The following is a 21,588-nucleotide window of genomic DNA, read 5'->3' on the forward strand; positions in this document are numbered from 1 at the left end:
GCAACAACACGCAGCTGCAACAACATGCAGCAACATGCTGCAACAACACGCTCCAACAACACGCTCCAACAACACGCTGCAACAACACGCTGCAACAACACGCTGCAACAACACGCTGCAACAACACGCTGCAACAACACGCTGCAACAACACGCTGCAACAACATGCAGCAACATCACGCAGCAACTCCATGAAGCAGCACCATACAGCAACAACACGCAACAACAACATGCAGCAACGCCCATAGCAATACCGCGCAGCAGCACCTCGCAGCAACAATACACAGCAAAGCCACGCAGCAACAACACGCAGCAACAACACGCAGCAACAACACGCAGCAACAACACGCAGAAACAACACGCAGAAACAACACGCAGAAACAACACGCAGCAACACGTTGCAACAACACGCTGCAACACCACGCTGCAACACGTTGCAACAACACGCTGCAACATGCTGCAACACGCTGCAACAACACGCAGCAACATGCTGCAACAACACACAGCAACAACACGCAGAAACCCCATGCAGCAACAACACGCAGCAACAACATGCAGCAACATGCAGCAACACGCTGCAACAACACGCAGCAACATGCTGCAACAACACACAGCAACAACACGCAGAAACCCCATGCAGCAACAACACGCAGCTGCAACAACATGCAGCAACATGCTGCAACAACACGCTCCAACAACACGCTGCAACAACACGCTGCAACAACACGCTGCAACAACACGCTGCAACAACACGCTGCAACAACACGCTGCAACAACACGCTGCAACAACATGCAGCAACATCACGCAGCAACTCCATGAAGCAGCACCATACAGCAACAACACGCAACAACAACATGCAGCAACGCCCATAGCAATACCGCGCAGCAGCACCTCGCAGCAACAATACACAGCAAAGCCACGCAGCAACAACACGCAGCAACAACACGCAGCAACAACACGCAGCAACAACACGCAGAAACAACACGCAGAAACAACACGCAGAAACAACACGCAGAAACAACACGCAGCAACAACACGCAGCAACAACACGCAGCAACAACACGCAGCAACAACACGCAGCAACAACACGCAGCAAAGCCACGCAGCAACACCACGCAGCAACAACACGCAGCAACAACACGCAGCAACAACACGCAGCAACAACACGCAGCAACAACACGCAGCAACAACACGCAGCAACAACACGCAGCAACACGACGCAGCAACACGACGCAGCAACACGACGCAGCAACAACCAGCAGCAACAACACGCAGCAAAGACACGCAGCAACAACACGCAGCAACAACACGCAGCAACGCCACGCAGCAACGCCACGCAGCAACGCCACGCAGCAACGCCACGCAGCAACGCCACGCAGCAACGCCACACAGCAACGCCACACAGCAACAATACGCAGAAACCCCATGCAGCAACAACATGCAGCAACATCACGCAGCAACGCCACACAGCAACACCATGAAGCAGCACCACACAGCAACAATACGCCACAACATCATGCAGCAATGCCCATAGCAACACCGCGCAGCAACACCGCGCAGCAACAACACGCAGCAACAACGCGCAGCTACAACGCGCAGCAACAACGCGCAGCAACAACGCGCAGCAACAACGCGCAGCAACAACGCGCAGCAACAACGCGCAGCAACAACACGCAGCAACAACACGCAGCAACATCACGCAGCAACGCCACACAGCAACACCATGAAGCAGCACCATACAGCAACAACACGCAACAACATCATGCAGCAACGCCCATAGCAACAACACGCAACAACGCGCAGCAACAACGCGCAGCAACAACGCGCAGCAACAACACGCAGCAACAACACGCAGCAACAACACGCAGCAACAACGCGCAGCAACAACGCGCAGCAACAACACGCAGCAACAACAGGGAAGGTGTGCGACTTCTGCCCCTAATGGGGAGTAGGTTCCGCCCTCCTGATTGGCTGGCAGCTCTTGTAGACCTGGCAGTGCCAGATCCGGAGTGGACATTGTCAGGACTGGGAGAAGGGCCAGGCCCAAGACCTCAATGGACCTCGGTCTTACGTAAGTCAAGGGTCTTGTGTGGAGAGGGATCCAGCACCTTAGGTTGGGGTGGGATGGAGGAGGAGGTTGTAAAAGGCCCCCCCCCCCAACCAGAATTTAGGACCCCTTTCCTTCGCACTCTTCTAAAAAGTTCTTTGAAGGAACGGGCTGCCCACCCCTGCCTGCCTACCCATGCCTGCCTACCCATGCCTGCCCACCCCTGCCTGCCCACTCCTGCCTGCCTACCCCTGCCTGCCTCCCCACCCCTGCCTGCCTCCCCCTGCCTGCCTCCCCCTGCCTGCCTCCCCCTGCCTCCCCACCCCTGCCTGCCCACCCCTGCCTGCCTACCCCTGCCTGCCTCCCCCTGCCTGCCTCCCCCTGCCTCCCCACCCCTGCCTGCCCACCCCTGCCTGCCTACCCCTGCCTGCCTCCCCACCCCTGCCTGCCTCCCCCTGCCTGCCTCCCCCTGCCTCCCCACCCCTGCCTGCCCACCCCTGCCTGCCCACCCCTGCCTGCCTCCCCCTGCCTGCCTCCCCCTGCCTCCCCACCCCTGCCTCCCCACCCCTGCCTCCCCACCCCTGCCTCCCCACCCCTGCCTGCCCACCCCTGCCTGCCTCCCCCTGCCTGCCTCCCCCTGCCTCCCCACCCCTGCCTGCCCACCCCTGCCTGCCTCCCCCTGCCTGCCTCCCCACCCCTGCCTGCCTCCCCCTGCCTGCCTCCCCCTGCCTCCCCACCCCTGCCTGCCCACCCCTGCCTGCCCACCCCTGCCTGCCTCCCCCTGCCTGCCTCCCCCTGCCTCCCCACCCCTGCCTCCCCACCCCTGCCTCCCCACCCCTGCCTCCCCACCCCTGCCTGCCCACCCCTGCCTGCCTCCCCCCTGCCTGCCTCCCCCTGCCTGCCTCCCCCTGCCTCCCCACCCCTGCCTGCCCACCCCTGCCTGCCTACCCCTGCCTGCCTCCCCACCCCTGCCTGCCTCCCCCTGCCTGCCTCCCCCTGCCTGCCTCCCCCTGCCTCCCCACCCCTGCCTGCCCACCCCTGCCTGCCTACCCCTGCCTGCCTCCCCACCCCTGCCTGCCCACCCCTGCCTGCCTCCCCCTGCCTGCCTCCCCCTGCCTCCCCACCCCTGCCTCCCCACCCCTGCCTGCCCACCCCTGCCTGCCTACCCCTGCCTGCCTCCCCACCCCTGCCTGCCTCCCCCTGCCTGCCTCCCCCTGCCTCCCCACCCCTGCCTGCCCACCCCTGCCTGCCCACCCCTGCCTGCCTCCCCACCCCTGCCTGCCTACCCCTGCCTGCCTACCCCTGCCTGCCTACCCCTGCCTGCCTACCCCTGCCTGCCTACCCATGCCATGGGAAAGATGTGGGCAACATAATAATGGGAACCAGCTCAAATGACCTTTAATTATTTATTTTAAATGGCTGATGGGCAGCTGATTCTGACGCCTGCCAACCTCCCCCCTCCCCCCCTCCCCCCTCCCCTGTATTATGGGAGGCAGCTTGGGGGTGGATGAGAAGATGGAGGGCGAGCCATCCCTCGTATTTTACGTGCCCTCCCCACCCCCACAGTCGAGGTGGGGGCCGTAAACTCCAGCCCCATTATTTTGAAAGCCTCTTTCAAATTCCCTCTCCACATTCTCTACCTTGTGGAGAACAGCCCCAGCTTCTGCAAACTATATCCACATAGTCAAAGTCCCTCATCTCTGGAACCATTCTGGTAAATCCTTTCTGCATTATGTTCTGCTTCTATCTGAGCTGCTAACAATGCTGCCTCGTTTTGTGTCATCGACAAACTTGAATATGTGAAGCCCAACGCAAACTGGAGGAACAGCACCTCATCTTCCGACTAGGCACTTTACAGCCTTCTGGGCTGAATATTGAATTCAACAACTTTAGATCTTAAACTCCCTCCCCCATCCCCACCCCGTTTCTTCCCCCTCCCTTTTGTTTTTTTCAATAATTTATATAGATTTTTCTTTTCCCACCTATTTCCATTATTTTTAAATCTACAACTAATACCTTGTCAGTCTTTCCACCCCACCCCCACTAGAGCTGTACCTTGAGTGTCCTGCCATCCATTCTTAATTAGCACATTCTCTTAGATAATATCACCACCTTCAACACCTCTTTGATCCTTTTGTCTGTGGCATATTTTGATTATCTGCTCCTATCACTGCTTGCTTATCTCCACAATCACCCCACCCTCAACTTCTCTCCCCCCGCCCCCCGCCTTAAACCAGCTTATATTTCACCCCTCTCTTAACTATACTCAGTTCTGCTGAAGGGTCATGAGGACTCGAAACGTCAACTCTTTTCTTCTCTGCCGATGCTGCCAGACCTGCTGAGTTTTTCCAGGTAATTCTCTTTTTGTTTTGAATATGTGGCTTCTTTTCCCTTCATCTAAGTCTTTAATAAATACAGTGACTAGCTGAGGCCCCAAACAGATCCCTGCGCGACCCTACATCCTGCAAATTAAAGTACTTTCCTGTATCAGATCTAATGAACTGTGTTACCTTGGCAAGCCGGCAACCCATGAATTACATAAATGACTTGCATTATGCAAGAATGGCCAGTGAACTGACTGAGCTGCCTGAAGTCACCTGTTGCCTCTTAGAATGAGCCAATGACCACGAAATGAAGGCGGTGGTGAGTTTCTCAGCTCCAGTCCTATTTCACGAGGAAGATTGCAAGTTTCCCTGGAAGATGGTTCATAAATATTCCAAGGCTTCTGGGGTGAAACATCGTCTCCTAACCACAGCTCCAGGTAGATCTCCAAATAAAATCATTCGATGGCTGAGTATCTGCAAGTAATTAGTATAGACATTGAATAAAAACCCCAGGTAGAGATGGATAATGGCAAGAAAAACTGGGCAGGCACCGATGCAAAGTGTGAGCCAATATAAAGTGACAGATACCAGCAAACTAAAACTCACAATATGAGTAAATGAACACAAGAGGGAATGAACACCTGACTATCTTTCCCTAACATTGAGGGTCACTCGCTTTTTATTATGATAGTCCAGGTAGTGCCAAAAATGAAAGCCTACAAGGCAATACAGTCCAGGTCTAAAGTCAAGCTCAAATCTACAGTAAGACCTCAAAGAATTAATTGAGGGAGAAGAAATGAAACCTGGTTTGGTTTGTGTCCAGGGCAGGTACCATCCGACAGAATATATCATTATAAAAATTCCTGCACAGAAAGAGGGCAGTCAGTCCATCTTGCATGTGCGAGCTCTTTGGGGGAGCAGTCATGCTTTGATCCACATCCCTGCTTCAAGCCTGCAGGAACTTCACTATGTTCAATCCCCACATAATCCTTAAAAATATAAAAATACAGTAACTAAAAAGAAAATTTTAGACTTAACACCTCAGCATAGCATCTTTGTAAGATAGCTTTGAGGTAGCTTAATTTGATTCAAAACTCTTTTTATTTAAGAAAATACCAAAGTTTATACAAATGTGCAGATAGCATGTAGACCCACTAGATGGCAATGTTGTTTCACCAAAAATAGCAGCCTGTTTATTTAATGGAGACAGAATGCATAAACAACACTTTCAAATGGGCCATAACACTTAAAATTTAACTGTTTGAGGCTGGGGTGAGAATTCTCCCCGAATCACAGCCAACATGGGAGACGTTGGCCTTTCTTTTCCATGGGCATCATGTGTCATTCTCTCTAAAGAAGCAGTTAACAGGAAACTGTTGGAGAACTGATTCAGGGCTGGAATCCTGGTCCAATCAAAGGCGGGTTGGAGAGAATAGATCAACTAGAGGGTTTGCTAACCTACCCAAGAGCTGCTTCCTGGTAGGTTTGTGGTTGCTAGTGGATAAACTTCCTGTCAACTTTACATAAAACAGGTAAGTTCTCACTCAGGCTCAGAACTTAAAGTACCCATAAAAATCCTCTCCCTGACATACGAACATACTAATCAGGAGGGGGAGTCAGCAAATCAGCCCCTCAAGCCTGCTCTGCCATTCAATAAAGCCATAGCTGATCTGACTGTAACCTCAACCCCACATTCCTGCCTGGCCCCAATAATCTTTCAACCGCACCCCCCCTTGTTAATCAAGAATCTATCTAGCTCTGCCTTAAAAATATTCAAAGATTCTGCTTCCACTGCCTTCTGAGGAAGAGAGTTCCAAAGGCTCACACCCTCTGAGAGAAAAAAATTTCTCCTCATCTCTGTCTTAAATGAGCGACCCCTTATTTTTAAACAGTGACCCCTAGTTCTAGATTCCCCCACAAGACGAAACATCCTCTCCACATCCACCCTGTCAAGACCCCTCAGGATCTTAAAGGTTTCGATCAAGTCACCTCTTATTCTTCTAAATTCCAGTGGATACAAACTTAACCTGCCCAACCTTTCCTGATAAGACAATCTGCCCATTCCTGGTTTTGGTCTGGTAAACCTTCTCTGAACTGCTTCCAACGCATTTACATCTTTCCATAAATAAGGAGACCAGTACTGGACACAATGCTCCAGATATGGTCTCACCAATTCCCTGTACAACTGAAGCACATAACCTCCCTACTTATGTAATCAATTCCCCTCAAAATAAGTGATAACATTCTATGAGCTTTCCTAATTACCTGCTGTACCTGCATAATAACCTTTTGTGACTCATGCACAAGGATCCCCAGATCCCTCTGAATCTCAGAGCTCTGCAATCTCTCACCATTTAGATAATAAGTTTCTTTTTTATTCTTCCTGCCAAATGAGCGATTTCATATTTTCTCACATTATACTCCATTTGCCAGATCTTTGCCCTCTCACTTAACCTATCTATGTCACTTTGTAGCCTCCTTACATCCTCTTGACAATTTAATTTTCTACCTATCTTTGTGTTGTCAGCAAATTTAGCCACCATTCCTTCAGTCCCTTTATCCAAGTCACTTATATAAAGTGTAAAAAGTTGAGGTCCCAAGACTGATCCCTGTGGCGCACAACACTCGTCACAATCTTGCCAACCAGAAAAAGACCCATTTATGCCAACTCTCTGCTTCCTGTTAGCTAGCCAATCTTGTATCCATGCCAATATGTCACCCCCCCCCTACACCATGAGCTTTTATTTTCCACAACAGTCTTCGATGTGCCATCTTGTCAAATGCCTTCTGGAAATCTAAGGACAGCACATCCACTGGTTCCCCTTTATCCACAGCACATGTAACTCCTTCAAAGAACTCCAAGTGCAGGATTTTTAGGTCAGTGTGCAGGTGCGCGATCACCTGGCCCGGAGGGAGCAGCCGGGGAACGGACCGACGCTCACGATCGGCCCCCACCGCTCAGCGCTGCCGGGGTGGGGGCGGGGGGAGGGCGGGCGCTAACGTAAGCAAGGGTGGGGGGAGCGCGGAATGAAAGCTCCCTGAAGGCAGAGAGCTGCTTCAGGGAACTGAAGAATTTAAAACCAATAAATAAAGATTTTGAAATCTGAAAAAATGTCCACGCATCAGAATCAGTTACCTGGACATATACAGGGTGAAGATTCTGTCCATACATTTTTTTTTTCATTTAATAATGGAAACCTCATCCCGCCCTTGGAGGAGGTTTGATCAAAAATACAAAGTCTGCCTGGCAGATTCTCCCTTCCGCCAACCGGAAGGTTGGACGGGCCATGAGAAATTGGGGGCAATTGGGACTTTTATGGGCTTAATTGCCCTCTTAATTGTCAGCTGGAGAGCTTCCAACGTTTACGCGTGCCAGCCGACTGAAATATCGCGCGAAAGTGGGGTGACATCATCACGCACTACTTTACCTTCAAGCAGGTCAGGCGCGCCCCCACTCGCTGAGCTAAAAATCCTGCCCCAATAAATTGGTTAAACATGGACCAGAGTTTTCAGCTCAGCGAGCGGGGGCGGGGCCCGCTTGCCGAGGTGTAAGATGACAAGGGGTGATGTCGGGCAGGCGTCCCAACGTCACCTTCGCGTCATTTAGATTTCCAGTTCAGCGGGCGCGCACCCGAGTCAGCTACACGCCCGCCAAACTGTCAAAGGCCTATTAAGGTGGCTCAGGGAGATTTATCACGAAAGAGCGCAGGCCCCGACTCAGGGAACCCCCCCCACCCCCACCCCCCCACCCCCCCCCCCCCCCCCCCCCCCGGCCACCCACACAGGGAGTGCACAACGCTTCCAGGCAAACGTCACGCTGGGTGGGCCTTAATTGGCCCACCCACGTAAAATGGCGGCGCGGACCCGATTGGGGGCGCCGACTGGGTTCACTCCTGCTCCTGCCCGCTCTGCACAGCCCCCCCACCAACAGGGGGGAAATTCTCCCCATGATTTCCCTTTCACAAAACCATGTTGACTCTGCCTGATTGCCTTGAATTTTTCTAAACGCCCAACTATAACATCTTTAATAATAGCTTCTAACATTTTTCCTATGACAGATGTTAGGCTAACTGGCATCATACTTAATCCCAATGGCTTTATTAAACATGACCAAACTACCCTGAAAACCAACACTGATCCTAAAGTTAGTTCATCGACCCTAAACCTACATCTGACTCATATATCCAATGATTAACCAAAGTATCATGCACCCCAATCCTACACTGTAAGTAACTTTAATCTTTACCCTAATAGCTCCCAACAAACCCCAATAGCCTAAACCTAACCGCCCCTTGCTAAGTCAAATATCCAAAAGCCTTAATCTTAACCATCAAGCCAGGGAACCAACCCTAGTTCAATGAAGAGTGCAGGAGGGCATGCAAGGAGCAGCACCAGACACACCTAAAAATGAGCTATCAACCTGGTGAAGCTATAACGCAGGCCTATCTGTGAAAGCAGCAAGTGATAGACAGAGCCAAGCAATCCCACAACCAACGGATCAGATCTAAGCTCTGCAGTCCTGCCACATCCAGTCATGAATGGTGGTGGACAATTGAACAACTCACTGGAGGGGGAGGCTCCACAAATATCCCCACCCTCAATGATGGAGGAGCCCAGTGCAAAAGATGAGGATGAAACATTTGCAGCCATCCTCACTCAGCAGCGCCAAGTGGATGATCCATCTCGGCCTCCTCCAGAGGTCCCCAGCATCACAGACGCCAGTCTTCAGCCAATTCAATTCACTCCACGTGATATCAAGAAACGGTTGAAGGCACTGGATACTGCAAAGACTATGGGCCCTGACAATATTCCAGCAATAGTACTGAATGCTCCAGTACTAGCCACACTCCTAGCCGTGCTTCTCCACTTAAACTACAACATTGGCATGTAACCAACAATGTGGAAAATTGACCAGGATTATCCTATTCACAAAAAGCAGTACAAATCCGATCCGACCAATTACTGCCCCATCAGTCTACTCTCAACCGTGAGTGAAACAAAAGTGAAGAGCCACCAGATGGCGGTGTTGTATTATAAACAAAAAACAGGCTGTCTTCAACTGACAAAATGCGAAAACAATGCTTCCAAATGAAATAAAACTGTTAACTTAGAGCAGTTTGACTTGCTTGGGGGGAGGAGACAAATGTGGGAGGAGACATCCCTTTTTTCTAGGATTTTCTGAAGACATCTCTTTGCATTCTCCATAAGGAAGCAAAACATCACAGTGAATTATTCAAGGGAGAATATCAATTGAAGGTTGGTTGCAGGGAATGATTCCAACATAAGATTGAATGGAGCTGATTCGAGACAAAGAGCCACTTCAGTGATAGGTTTGTGGTTACTAGTGGAAATCCCACAGTAACATCTTTTCATCTCTTTTTGTGCGTTCCATGCTCAGAGGATGGATAACATTGTACAGACGTCATGCAGGCTTTGCCTAACATATGAGTTAAAGTCTGGTACACATGGCTTTCTATTAGCCAGAGGGAGTTTTGTTATAACAGTTTGAATCATTTATAAAATGAGCTGGACAATCCACCGCCTATTATTGCTGGGGAGCCAGAACCAGTATCCAAATGCCTTTATAAGACAGGCAAACGAAGGAACATATTTCATTAGACCAGCTAACCCATCACGGAAAACCTTGAAAAATTTGGCTTTAGATTCTGAAAAGTGGATTTTAGAAACCAGACAAATTCTAACTGAACATTACAAAACTGACCTACAAAAATTGGATAAAGATAGGATAAGACTGAATTGTCTGACCCACTTCACAAAGCCATTGTTAAAGCAGTAAGTTGTAACGAAAGAAAACTTTAAAGCACATTTCAAGTAAAAGCAATGGGTGATTTAAAAGCTGGACTGACAGGCAGTGACAGCACAACAGGTCATGCACCGGCCAGAACTGCCTCGTTTCACAAATCAGATACCCTGGCCAGAATTGCCCCAGGCCTGCAGTGCTATTTACTAAGTGCGGTAGCGGGCGTGAGAAGAGACATTTTACCCGCCGGCCGCAATGGTGGATTTTCGCGCCGTATCATCCGCTCCCCACCTCACTAATTATGCAGCCACAGGAAACACACCATATCGCTGGCGGGCAGCCTCTGAATCACCCACCATTACCTCACCATTTCCACACTCCGGGTGCCATATCTAAACTGCAGCCGCACACACAGTTCTCAATGTTTGCAGCCCAGGACTGCTCCAGTGAAGACATGGTCCTGAAAATCAAGAAGAGTTCAGTGACCCGTCACTGAAATGCCTTTTGGAGGCTCGTCGTGATGTCCTTCACCCCTGACCTGGCCGCAGGAGGTCCAGCAATCTCACCACTCCGGCTTGGGAGCCAGTAGCAGGCACACACTCACAAGCCTATCACACATTCACTGGCATCTCACTCACTGCCAGCTCAAGGGACACGACCACTCACTCTCTCACACACACCCTCACAGTCCATCTGGCCTCATCTCCTCTGGAGGCTGCCTCCTCAGCCCTCACCCTCTTGAGGCCACTTGCGCAGGTCAACATGTGCCCCCACACACACCCTAGGATAGCCTCCTTCCCCAGTACAGCCCTCGCCCTGCAGCCTCTTCCCTTGCCTGAGGACACTTCTCCCCCTTCCCCAAGCAAGAGCTAACCCTGCAGCTGTTGAAAAGCCGCCCCCCCCACCGACCCAAGCCTTACGGCTGGTCTGGTAGGTAGAGAGCTGCCTGTGTGCCCCCTTAAAGGTGATGTGGTGCTGCCTGCGAAGCCTGGCGCTGGTGACCGAAGAAAGATAGGCAAACAAACCTCGGAGTCCGGAGCGAAGAGCAGCCGCCAAGTGCATGTCGCTGATGAGCTGTTGTGAAACACATCGGTGTGATGCCCAGATGATCCAACATGGGGGCGACAATTCCGGCAAGCAGGGCTTATAACAAGATGGTAAAGTATTGAAATTAGGTTCCCAATGGCGGGTGGAACGGACAATCGTAAATTCATTTCACAATGGCGTAAAACCGATTTTTGGCCTTCTCACTATATTGTCCGTTCATGCTACCAAACACGCCCAATGCCAATGGGAGCAGAAAATTCTGCCCTTTGACTACCAATGTGGTTAGCACCTTGACTCGGACTTTATGCCTGCACCTCTGGATTCCGAGTTTAATAGTTCCAGGTTCTAGAGGGGGGGAACCAGCAACAGCAGGTTATAATAAACTGGATTATAAACAATTCAGCACACCCAACTCTAACCTCAGCCACACTGAGTTACCCCGAGACTATTGACACACTGCTCCTCCTTAAATTTATTCCCTGAGGCCATGCTGAAGGAACAATCACTGCCTCAGAAACAGCACCTTCCAAACCCACAACTGTTACCATCTAGAGGGACAAGGGCAGCAGACAGATGGGAACACCACCTGGAAGTTACCCTCCAAGTCACTCACCATCCTGACTTGGAAATATATCACCATTCCTTCACTGTCACTGGGTCAAAATCCTGGAACTCCCTTCCCAACAGCACTGTGGGTGTACCTACACCACATGGACTGCAGCGGTTCAAGAAGGCAGCTCACCACCACCTTCTCAAGGGCAACTAGGGATGGGTAATAAATGCTGGCCTAGTCAGCAAAGCCCACATCCCATGAATGAATAAAAATAAAGGAAATACCAACTCAGATTGAAAACCTCAACCTTACTGACAACCCTGTCCCCTGAAAATTTATACCCTGAAACTATGATAGCACACCAATCCCAGCCACAGAGATAAAGCAGTAACAGGACCAGGCCGACAAACCCATCAAGTACAGTGTTACAGACTGTGGTGATCTGATGCGTAATATACCTTTAAAGAGAATGTTATTAAGGAAGATCACATGATCTTAGTATCCAATAGCAGAGTAGCACGGGCTACCTATATAGTTTGTAGTCTGTAGTCAGTAGTTAGAATAGTGTAGGGATAGAGTTTGAAGTGTAAGCACATGGTCAGTTGCTGCTGAGTACATTTGTAAATAAACACAGAGTTTCTACTGATGAAGTGTCTGCTACTCAACTCTATCATTAGTACCAAATCAGCCACCCCTTACAACAAGTGTGCGAACAGGATCCAACAAACTGGTGACTAGGATCCAACAAACTGGCGATGAGAATGGGATACGTTAAACAGAAGCAAGTGGGAGAAACGAATTCAGTACTGTACCTCGCACGGCAATTCCGTTCAAATCGTCACAGTAACTCCCTCACTGCCTGTCACAATTCGGATGAATTGATCCTTTCAATTCAGCAACAGACGATTGGTCCCACCACGTTGAGCCTCTCTCGTTCTCCTTCCAAGCAAATGAGATTTCGGGGGAAGAGAAGAGGTGGTCGATCCTCGTAAGTATATGTAGGAATAAGACTTATGGCTTGATTCAAGGTTTGACAGCACCCAGCGCCCCAGACTCGGGAAATTTTGAGGAATTAATGGACCTGGTGAAGGGCCATTACCAACCAAAGCCCTCAGTAATGATGCAAAGATTCAAGTTTAATTGAAGAATTAGAGACACGGGGGAGACAGCTGCAAGCTGTGTGGCAAGCCTGAAGCAATTAATGGAGCATTGTGAACTTGGTACATCCTTAAACGATATGCTTAGAGACCATTTAGTGTGCGGTGTGAATGAGGACATGATTCAGAAGTGATTGTTATCCAAAACAAATTTGAGTTTTAAGAAGGCGCTGGAGATTGCAATGGCAATGGAAAGTGCAGTTAGAGATTAGAAAGCCATGCAGGGCGCGCAAAATGGCGCCGTCCTCCACATCGGGCAGGAAGCCTCGGTCAAAAATGGCGCGAAAATGCAATACTCTACTGAGAGGCGGGAAAATGAGAAAAAATGACCACTTAGCCACTGAGTTCACTCAAGTCGAGCTTGCATCTGAGATTAGTCGGGCCAATATTGAAACCGAAAAGGGGGCCAAGATTAAAGTCAGCGCCAGAAAGAAGAAGGTACATAGAAAGAAGACACAGAAACACAAATAAGTCTTTAATCCTGACGGTATACGAGTACACTTTCATACATAGGTCTGGCAGTCAAATTGCAAACTTACTCATTTGCCTTTACAAGAAAAGGATGTGGAAGTCCCAGTTACATTTCTCAGATTCATCACCGGTATGTGCTCGACAGACCAGAGACTGGACAATTCGGGACCCAGTCCTATCACAAGTGTGAGCACAAGTACTTCATGGTTGATCACAAGAGCCTGTATCTGGCGAAATGAAACTGTACTTTAACAGAAGACATGAACTAACCATCCAGGATGGCATCTTAATGTGGGGAGCACGAGTGATAGTTCCTTCAAAGGTTAGAGAGCCATTACTAATTGTACTACACAGCACACATCTACGAATATGCCAAATGAAGACCATAGCACACAGCTACCTGTTGTGGCCTGGTATGGATGGTGAAATAGTGCGTTTAGTGAAGAATTGTGTGCAATGTCGGCAACTGCAAAAGTTACCTTCAACAGCTCCATTACACCCTTGTCCAGGAAGACCATGGGTGCGGTTACACATTGACTATGTTGGGCTTTTCATGGGAACAACATTTCTGCTCATTGTTGATGCCCACTCAAAATGGGTGGACATATATGAGGTGAAATCACTAACATCTTCTGCTACAACTGAGAAGCTATGACAAAGCTTTGCCATTAACAGGCTACCAGAAGTCGCCGTTTCTGATAACGAGTTTCAGCAGTTTATCAGCCTCGATGGTATCACTCATGTAAAAACTTCACCGTACCACCCCTCCTCAAATGGACTGGCCGAAAATGTGGTTCAAATATTCAAGGCTGGCATGGAGAAATTATCTGGAGTTTCTTTAACAACCAAGTTAGCACGCTTTCCTTTCCATTATAGGACCACCACTCACACAAGAACAGGTGTCACACCTGCGGAATTATTGATGAAACACCGCCTCAGGACGAGATTGAGCTTAATAATGCCAAATTTAGGGGGTAAGGTGGAAAGGAGTCAGGGAAGTCAGAAAACTAGAAATGACTGGTATAGTCGCGAGAGGAAATTTACCGTGGGAGGAACGGTATACGTGAAGATCTTTGGAGAAGGACCAAAGTGGTTACCAGGTGAAATATGTGCAGTGAATGGACTTCTTTCTTACTACTTGGAGGTGGAAGTCTGAGTCATACGGAGATATGTGGATCATCTAAGGAAAAGAGAAACTATTCATCAAGAAATGATTCCACCAGTGTTCGTGACCGGATCAACGTTTCCTGTTAAGAGAATGCAACCCAGCTCAGATACATCTAATGCTCCTTCAAAAGTGGAGGATACAGATCTGCAGGAGCCCACTGAAGCACCTGATGGTCAGGCAACTCTGGAAAATGAGGCTCCTGACAAGGCATCTGAAGTAGTAGAGCTGAGACACTCTACACGCATAAGGAAACCCCCAGAAAAACTGAATTTGTAAATTTCTTATGTGTAAATATTTTGCGATTTTGAGAAAATTGTAAATGTAAATATAAAATGTATTTCTGAGTAAAGGGGGAGGGATGTGGTAATCTGATATGTAATATGCCTTTAAGAAGAATGTTATTAAGGAAGGTCACATGACCTTAGTATTCAATAGCAGAGTAGCTCAGGGTACCTCTGTAGTTAGTAGAGTGTAGAATGGAGTTTGAAGTGTAGGCACATGTTTAGTTGCTGCTGAGTACCTGTTGTGGCACAGCTGATGGTAAATGCTGAGTTGTTCAAATGCCAGAGGGAAACTTGAGACAACTGCCACAACTATTTTTGCAAAGTGTATGTTTTAAGATGCGGGCTTAGAATTCAGTAGTAATAAGACTACCAAGCCTTATAGTTTTTTACAAAACTTGATTAAACATTTATTAATAAGGATTTTAAGCACGTACATGTCTACAAATTACTACTATAATAACTTCTAAATCCCCTAATTAATCTAACTCCCAGTTACACTTTTGTTAAGGCAGCAGTAAAACACACAGATTTTAAAAGACCCAGGCAAAGAAACATTCCAATTCAAAGTGTGTTTCCTTAACTTCAGTTCTTTGTAGACAGTAGCTTGAGGTGTAGATGGTGAAGGCTTTTCATACTTGTTAGATCTTAAATTGCCTGCCTTTACGCACAGCCCTCTCTCCTTTATACATATTTTCCCCTTTGAATGCAAATTCCCATTGTTTCACTATGTCTTTGGACTTTACCTCCCTAATCATAAAAATTTATCATTGCACCAATTTTACTAGTAATCTTTGGGAAAAATAAACACACTGTTTCTGAACTTCACCTGGTTAGGTGTAATGTTTCACTCCATCTTTTGAAAACAAGTTAGTCTAGTTTATTTAAAAATGCAAATGTCCTTTTACACCATACACTCTAAACATCCCACATGTTTACCTACTTAACATTTCAAACACATCTTATCTTCTAATACATCAAAGCCTTCAAACCAGCTGCTTTTAATCCAATTAAGTCTCACAGACACACACATATAGACACATATCAATACTTAACAGTAAATCCCAATAACATTATTATATCTTCCTGACAGTACCCCTGTAAATAAACACATAGTTTCTACCAATGAAGTGTCTGCTACTCAACTCTATCATTAGTACCAAATTGGCCACCCCTTAAAACAAGCATGCAACAAAATGATGACCAGGATCCAACACAGACCAATCTGGCTCTGACATTGACATCATACAGGTAGTAACATGACATTCCAAAGGCACACTAAAAAATAGCACCTTGAAAATCAAACCTGTTCAACAAATATTGATAGTGGGGGACTCTAATTGCTCCCAAATAAAATGTTGCACAAATCTTTTCAAACAAATTGACAGTTTCCCAGGAAACAACTGTTCTCATGCTCCTGCAGTCTTGAGCAAATTGGAACTGCATCCAGCAATTTAAAGAGGTGGTGCCTTCAATTAACATTAATCACAAAGGGCATTGGCTGCAATTAAACAGCTGCAGGAAAATGGCAAAAAAATAAATTTCCAGCTGCACAAATTCCAGTGCCCGAAATAAATTTCAGTCAAGCACTTCCACAAGTGGAGAAGGATACAACCTGGAGTCAAATCACTATCTAAAAATCCAAACTCACACACCAGCAGAAGCTGCCAAATCTTCCAGGGCAGGCCATTGAGCAGAAAATACAGCACTTATTATAATCAATAACTGGGTGGAACCTTTAAACTAAGAAGTGCAGTCTAGAAATGCCTTGACCTAGAAAAGATCATCAACATTTCCCCAACTTTTGAACCCTCGCTGAAATACAGGAAAGGATCTTTAACAAAGGTCCTTTCCTTTGTACCTGTCACAAAGCGGTATAAAGAGCAAATTCAGACAGATTGGTTTTACAGAAAAATTAAATTTGACAGGTTATTTTAGTGACTCAGTTATAGACAATCACCATCAGAACTGACTACACAAATAGTCGGATAGAGCCGGAGATGTTAAATTTGATCAAAGAAACTCAATCAGAAATAGAAATAAGCCCCACATTAAAGACAAATGAAATCTCAAGTGTTTTTTATGTTTCACTAGTATCTGCCATTTCTGCTTGCCTCATGCTTTTCATTGGCATCTGCCCAGTCTTGCTTGTCCACCCCAGACTGAGCTTATAGCTGGAGTTCAAACAGGTTACTTACAACCTACTCTATATCTTACTGTCTAACTATAACTAGATATACCTTAGAGTTATCTAGTTAAAAGAGCAGTCGTGCCAATAAGATCATGATTATAAGCATGTTTGAAATAACTTTCGGGTGAGGATTTTATACCAGAATTTGCATCATAAGGGTTGGGGCAGGTGAATTGGTGAATTGGAAATTAGCATTGAAGGGAGGGGTTAGTGAGCAGGGTTAGCTTTGGAGTTCAGGTTAGTGTTTGTGAGGTAGGTTTAAGGTTGGTTAGGTTATGGGGTTCAGGTTTAGGGTTAGGGTCAGGGTTAGGATATAGGATTAGGAGTTAGGCATTAGGATTAGAATGTTAGGTTCATGGTAGGGTTAGGGATTAGCGCTTATGGTTGGATTGAAGGGTTTTGATTAGTGGGTAGGTTTTGGGTTGAAGATATCATTTAGGGTTCAGGTTCATGGTAACTGGGTTAATGTTTAGTTTGGTGAATTAGATTCAGCTTGGTGAACTAGTTTTGGGGTCTGTGGTAGTTGGGTAAACTTTAAGGAGTTAAATATTGTAGAGATGTATTACCAAGAGGCTTCTTTAGTTGAATAACAAACTTTATTTACAGAGCTGTTGGATTAGCTGCCTGCTTCTAGCAAGGCTACAATACATTCCCGCCAAGGGTAGGAAAACTCCGCCCCCTTGTGAGATTCCCTGAGCTTGGTGTTGATTGGCTGTTCTGACCACATGACCCTTACTCAGTAAGGCTGGCCTTAAAGCAACAATCGCCACAGATATCATCCTTAGGGGTTAGAGATCATGTCAGGAAGAGAATTTTGGGGGTATTTTAAGGGTGTTGTAGCTGTACTGGAACAGCTTGGCTAGGTGTGTGGCTAATTCTGGGGCACAGAACTCTGGTAAATCTCCTCTGCACTGTCAAGGTCCCTCACATCCTAAAGTGCAGTGACCAAAACTGGATGAAATACTTTTGTTGTCACCTAACCAGAGCTTTATAAAGGTTCAGCATAACTTCCCTGCTTTTAAGCCCAGCACCTTTGCTTATGAGGCCCAGCCCTATATGCTTTACTAATTACTCTCTCAATGTGTCCTGTCACCTTCAAAGATCTATTCACAAGAACCTCCAGGTACCCCTGTCCCTGCAAACTCTTTAGAATTATGCCGTTAAGTAAATATTCTCTGTCCCTAATCCTTCTGCCAAAATACTTCACTTCACACTTCTCTGTATTAAGTTCCATCCATCACTTGTCTGCCCGTTCTGCTAGCCAAGCTATGTTACATTTTGTCAATTTGTAACCTATCCTCCCTGTCAGCCATACGTCCAAGTGTGGTATAGCTGGCAAATTTTGAAATTTTACTCTGTATTTCAATAGCCATGTCATTTATGTACAAAAAAGGCAGTGGGTCTCGCACTGCCCTTGGAGAATACCATTGTTTATCATCCTCCAATCTAAAACAACCAACCATTTATCACAAGTCACTGTAGTCTGTCCTTAAGCCAATTATTTTATCCAAACTGACACTGACCCTCGTATTCCATGAGCCACAGTTTTATTAACCAGCCTTTTATGTGCTACTTTGTCAAAAACTTTCCTAAAATCCTTACAGGCAACATTCACTGCATTCCCTTCATCATCCTTCTCTGTTACTTCATCAAAAGACTCAATTATCATAGTTAAGCAGGACAGTTACAAAACCGTGCTGGCTCTCCTTGGTTGACACAAATCTCTCTCAAATGTATGTTGATTTTTCCCTGATCATTGTTTCTAAAACCTTACCCCCCACTGATGTTAAACTGACTGGTCTGTAGTTACTTGAAATGACACCCATTCTTACACCCTTTCTTGAATAAGAGTGTCACATTTGCAACTTCTCAATCCTCTGGCACCTCCCCCTAGGGAAGATTGGATGATTATGGTGAGACCTTCCGTTATCTCCATCCCCAACCCTTCAGCAACCTGGGATACAAGCCATCTGGACCAGGCAGCTTATCCACTTTAAGCATTGCCAGCCTTTCCAATACCTCCTGCCTATCAATTTTCATGCCAATCATTGCCTCTACCCATATTTTGTCACCACCCTCTTCCTTAGTAAACAAAATACTCATTACATATTCTAGCCTTGTCCTGTGCTTCTAAGCACATATAACCTATTTGCCTCTAATTGGGCCCACACTGCTTCTTACTAGCTGCAGGCTATTACATTTCAGTCGAAGATTTTTGGATTCCTCCAAAATCAAATTTACCTAGCATATCTAATAATTTACCAAGAATATATAATAGTTTTCAGAAAATGTAAAATAATTTACTGAGACTTTGTAATAGATTACTGAGTATGTTTAATAATTGACCAGGACTATGTAATAATATCCTGGGAATATTTATTTCGATCTCCAAGCTCATACTGAGAGCAAAATTTAATGACCCACTGTGGGAGTGGCAGGGAGATGGGGGAGACCCCTCTGGGAATGGGCAGGGAGGTGAGGTGACCCTTCAAGGGGTGGGCGAGGTTGCAGGGTGGCCTCTCTGGGAGTGGGCCGGGAGGTGGGCTGACCCCTCTAGGAATGGGCTGGAGGTGGAGTGGCCCCTCTAGGAATGGGCCGGGAGTGGGTGACCTCTCCAGGAGCAGCTGGAAAGCAGGGTGACTCATTGGGAAGCGGGCTAGGAAGTGGGGTGACCCCTCTGAGAGTGGGCTGGGGTGACCCTCTGGGAGTACGCTGGGAGGCTATATAATCAGGTAGGAAGATATGCAGTGGAGAGCATATCACCTTCTCGACTCCCCATGATTAAGTCAGGAGAGAGGAAGGTAGAGGTCGGCCTTCCCACCCACAGGTCAATTGTGCCCAATCAAGGTCTACTTCAGGGCCTCATTCGACTGCCGCCAATGGGGGTGTGCATGAGGGTACTTAAGCCATGTGGGCAGGCTGCTTCATCAATGACCTTCCCTTCATTATAAAGTTAGAAGTGGGGTTGTTTGCTGATGATTGCACAGTCTTCAGTTCCATTCGTAACTCCTCAGAAACAGAAGCAGTTCTTGTGCGCATGCATCAAGATCTGGGCAAAGCTCTGTCTAAGGCTGATAAATTGCAAGTTTAATTCACGCCACACAAGTGCCAAGCAATGACCATCTCCAACAAGATTGAACGTAACCAATCACCCCCTTGACATCAACATCACTGAATCCCCCACCATCAGCATCCTGAGGCCTTACCATTGACTGGCAATTCTGCAGCAGATAACTCACCTCCCAACTCACCTTTCCACCATCTACAACATTCAAGTTAGGAGTGTGATGGAATACTCTTCACTTGCCTGGAAGAATGCAGCTCTAACAATATTTATGAAGCTCAACATCATTTAGGACAAAGCAATCCTCTTTATTGGCACATATTCACCACCTTAAACATTCACTCCCTCAACCACTGGCACACAGTGCCAGCAGTGTGTACCATCTACAAGATGCACTACAGCAATTCACCAAGGCTCCTTTGACAGCACCTTTCAAACTTGCAACATCTATCACCTAAAAGAATAAGGGCATTAGATGCATGAGAACACCACAACAACAAGATTCCCCCCCAAATCACACACCATCCTGATTTGGGACTATATCGCCGTTCCTTCACTGTTGTTTGGTCAAAATCCTGAAACTCCCTCTCTAACAGCACTGTGGGTGTACCTACACCACTTGGAATGTTTCGGTTCAAGAAAGCTGCTCACAACCACCTTCCCAAGGGCAGTTAGGGATGGTCAATAAATGCCGGCCTAGCCAGTGACATACTCATCCCATGAATGAATAAAAATATGATTATAGCAGCATGCACTCGCAATTTACTATTTCCACTTCAGTAACCATATCAAAACTAAATCCATTGCTAAGAAATGGAGAAAGGGATAGACTGTGTAACGAAAGGCTAGTCAGCCTAATCTTGGTGGGCAAACTAATGGAAGAAATTCTGATGGATTGTATTAATCATCATTTAGAAAGGCATGGCTTAATCAAGGACATTTCGCATGGATTTATTAAGGGGACTAACTTGCTTGAATTCTTTGAGGAGGCAACAAGGAGGGTTGATGAGGGCAGTACACTCTATGGAGTTTAGCAAGGCTTTTGACAAGGTCCCACAAGGCAGACTGGTCAGAAAAGTAAGAACCCATGGGATCCAAGGGCAAGTGAAAAGTTGCATCCAAGGTTGACTCAGAAGCAGGAAGCAAAGGGTCGATGGGTGATTTTGTTTCTGCAAGGCTGCTTCCTATGGGGTTCTGCTGGGCTCAGTATTGGGTCCCTGGCTGTTTGTGGTGTATATCAATGGTGTATTCTTAAATGTAGGGGACATGATTAAGAAGTTTGCAGTTGATTAAAAAATTGGTTGCGTTTGATAGTGAGGAAGAAAGCTGTAGACTGCAGGAAGATATCAATGGATTGGTCAAGCGGGCGGCAAAGTGGCAAATGGAATTCAATCTGGAGAAATGTGAGGTAATGCATTTGGGAAAGGCAAACATGGCAAGAGAATACATAATAAATGATAGAATACTGAAAAGTGTGGAGGAACCGTGGAACCTTGGAGTGCATGTCCACAGATTTCTGGAAGT

The sequence above is a fragment of the Cetorhinus maximus genome, chromosome 15, assembly GCF_964194155.1.
Source record: "Cetorhinus maximus chromosome 15, sCetMax3.hap1.1, whole genome shotgun sequence".
NCBI lineage: Eukaryota > Metazoa > Chordata > Chondrichthyes > Lamniformes > Cetorhinidae > Cetorhinus > Cetorhinus maximus.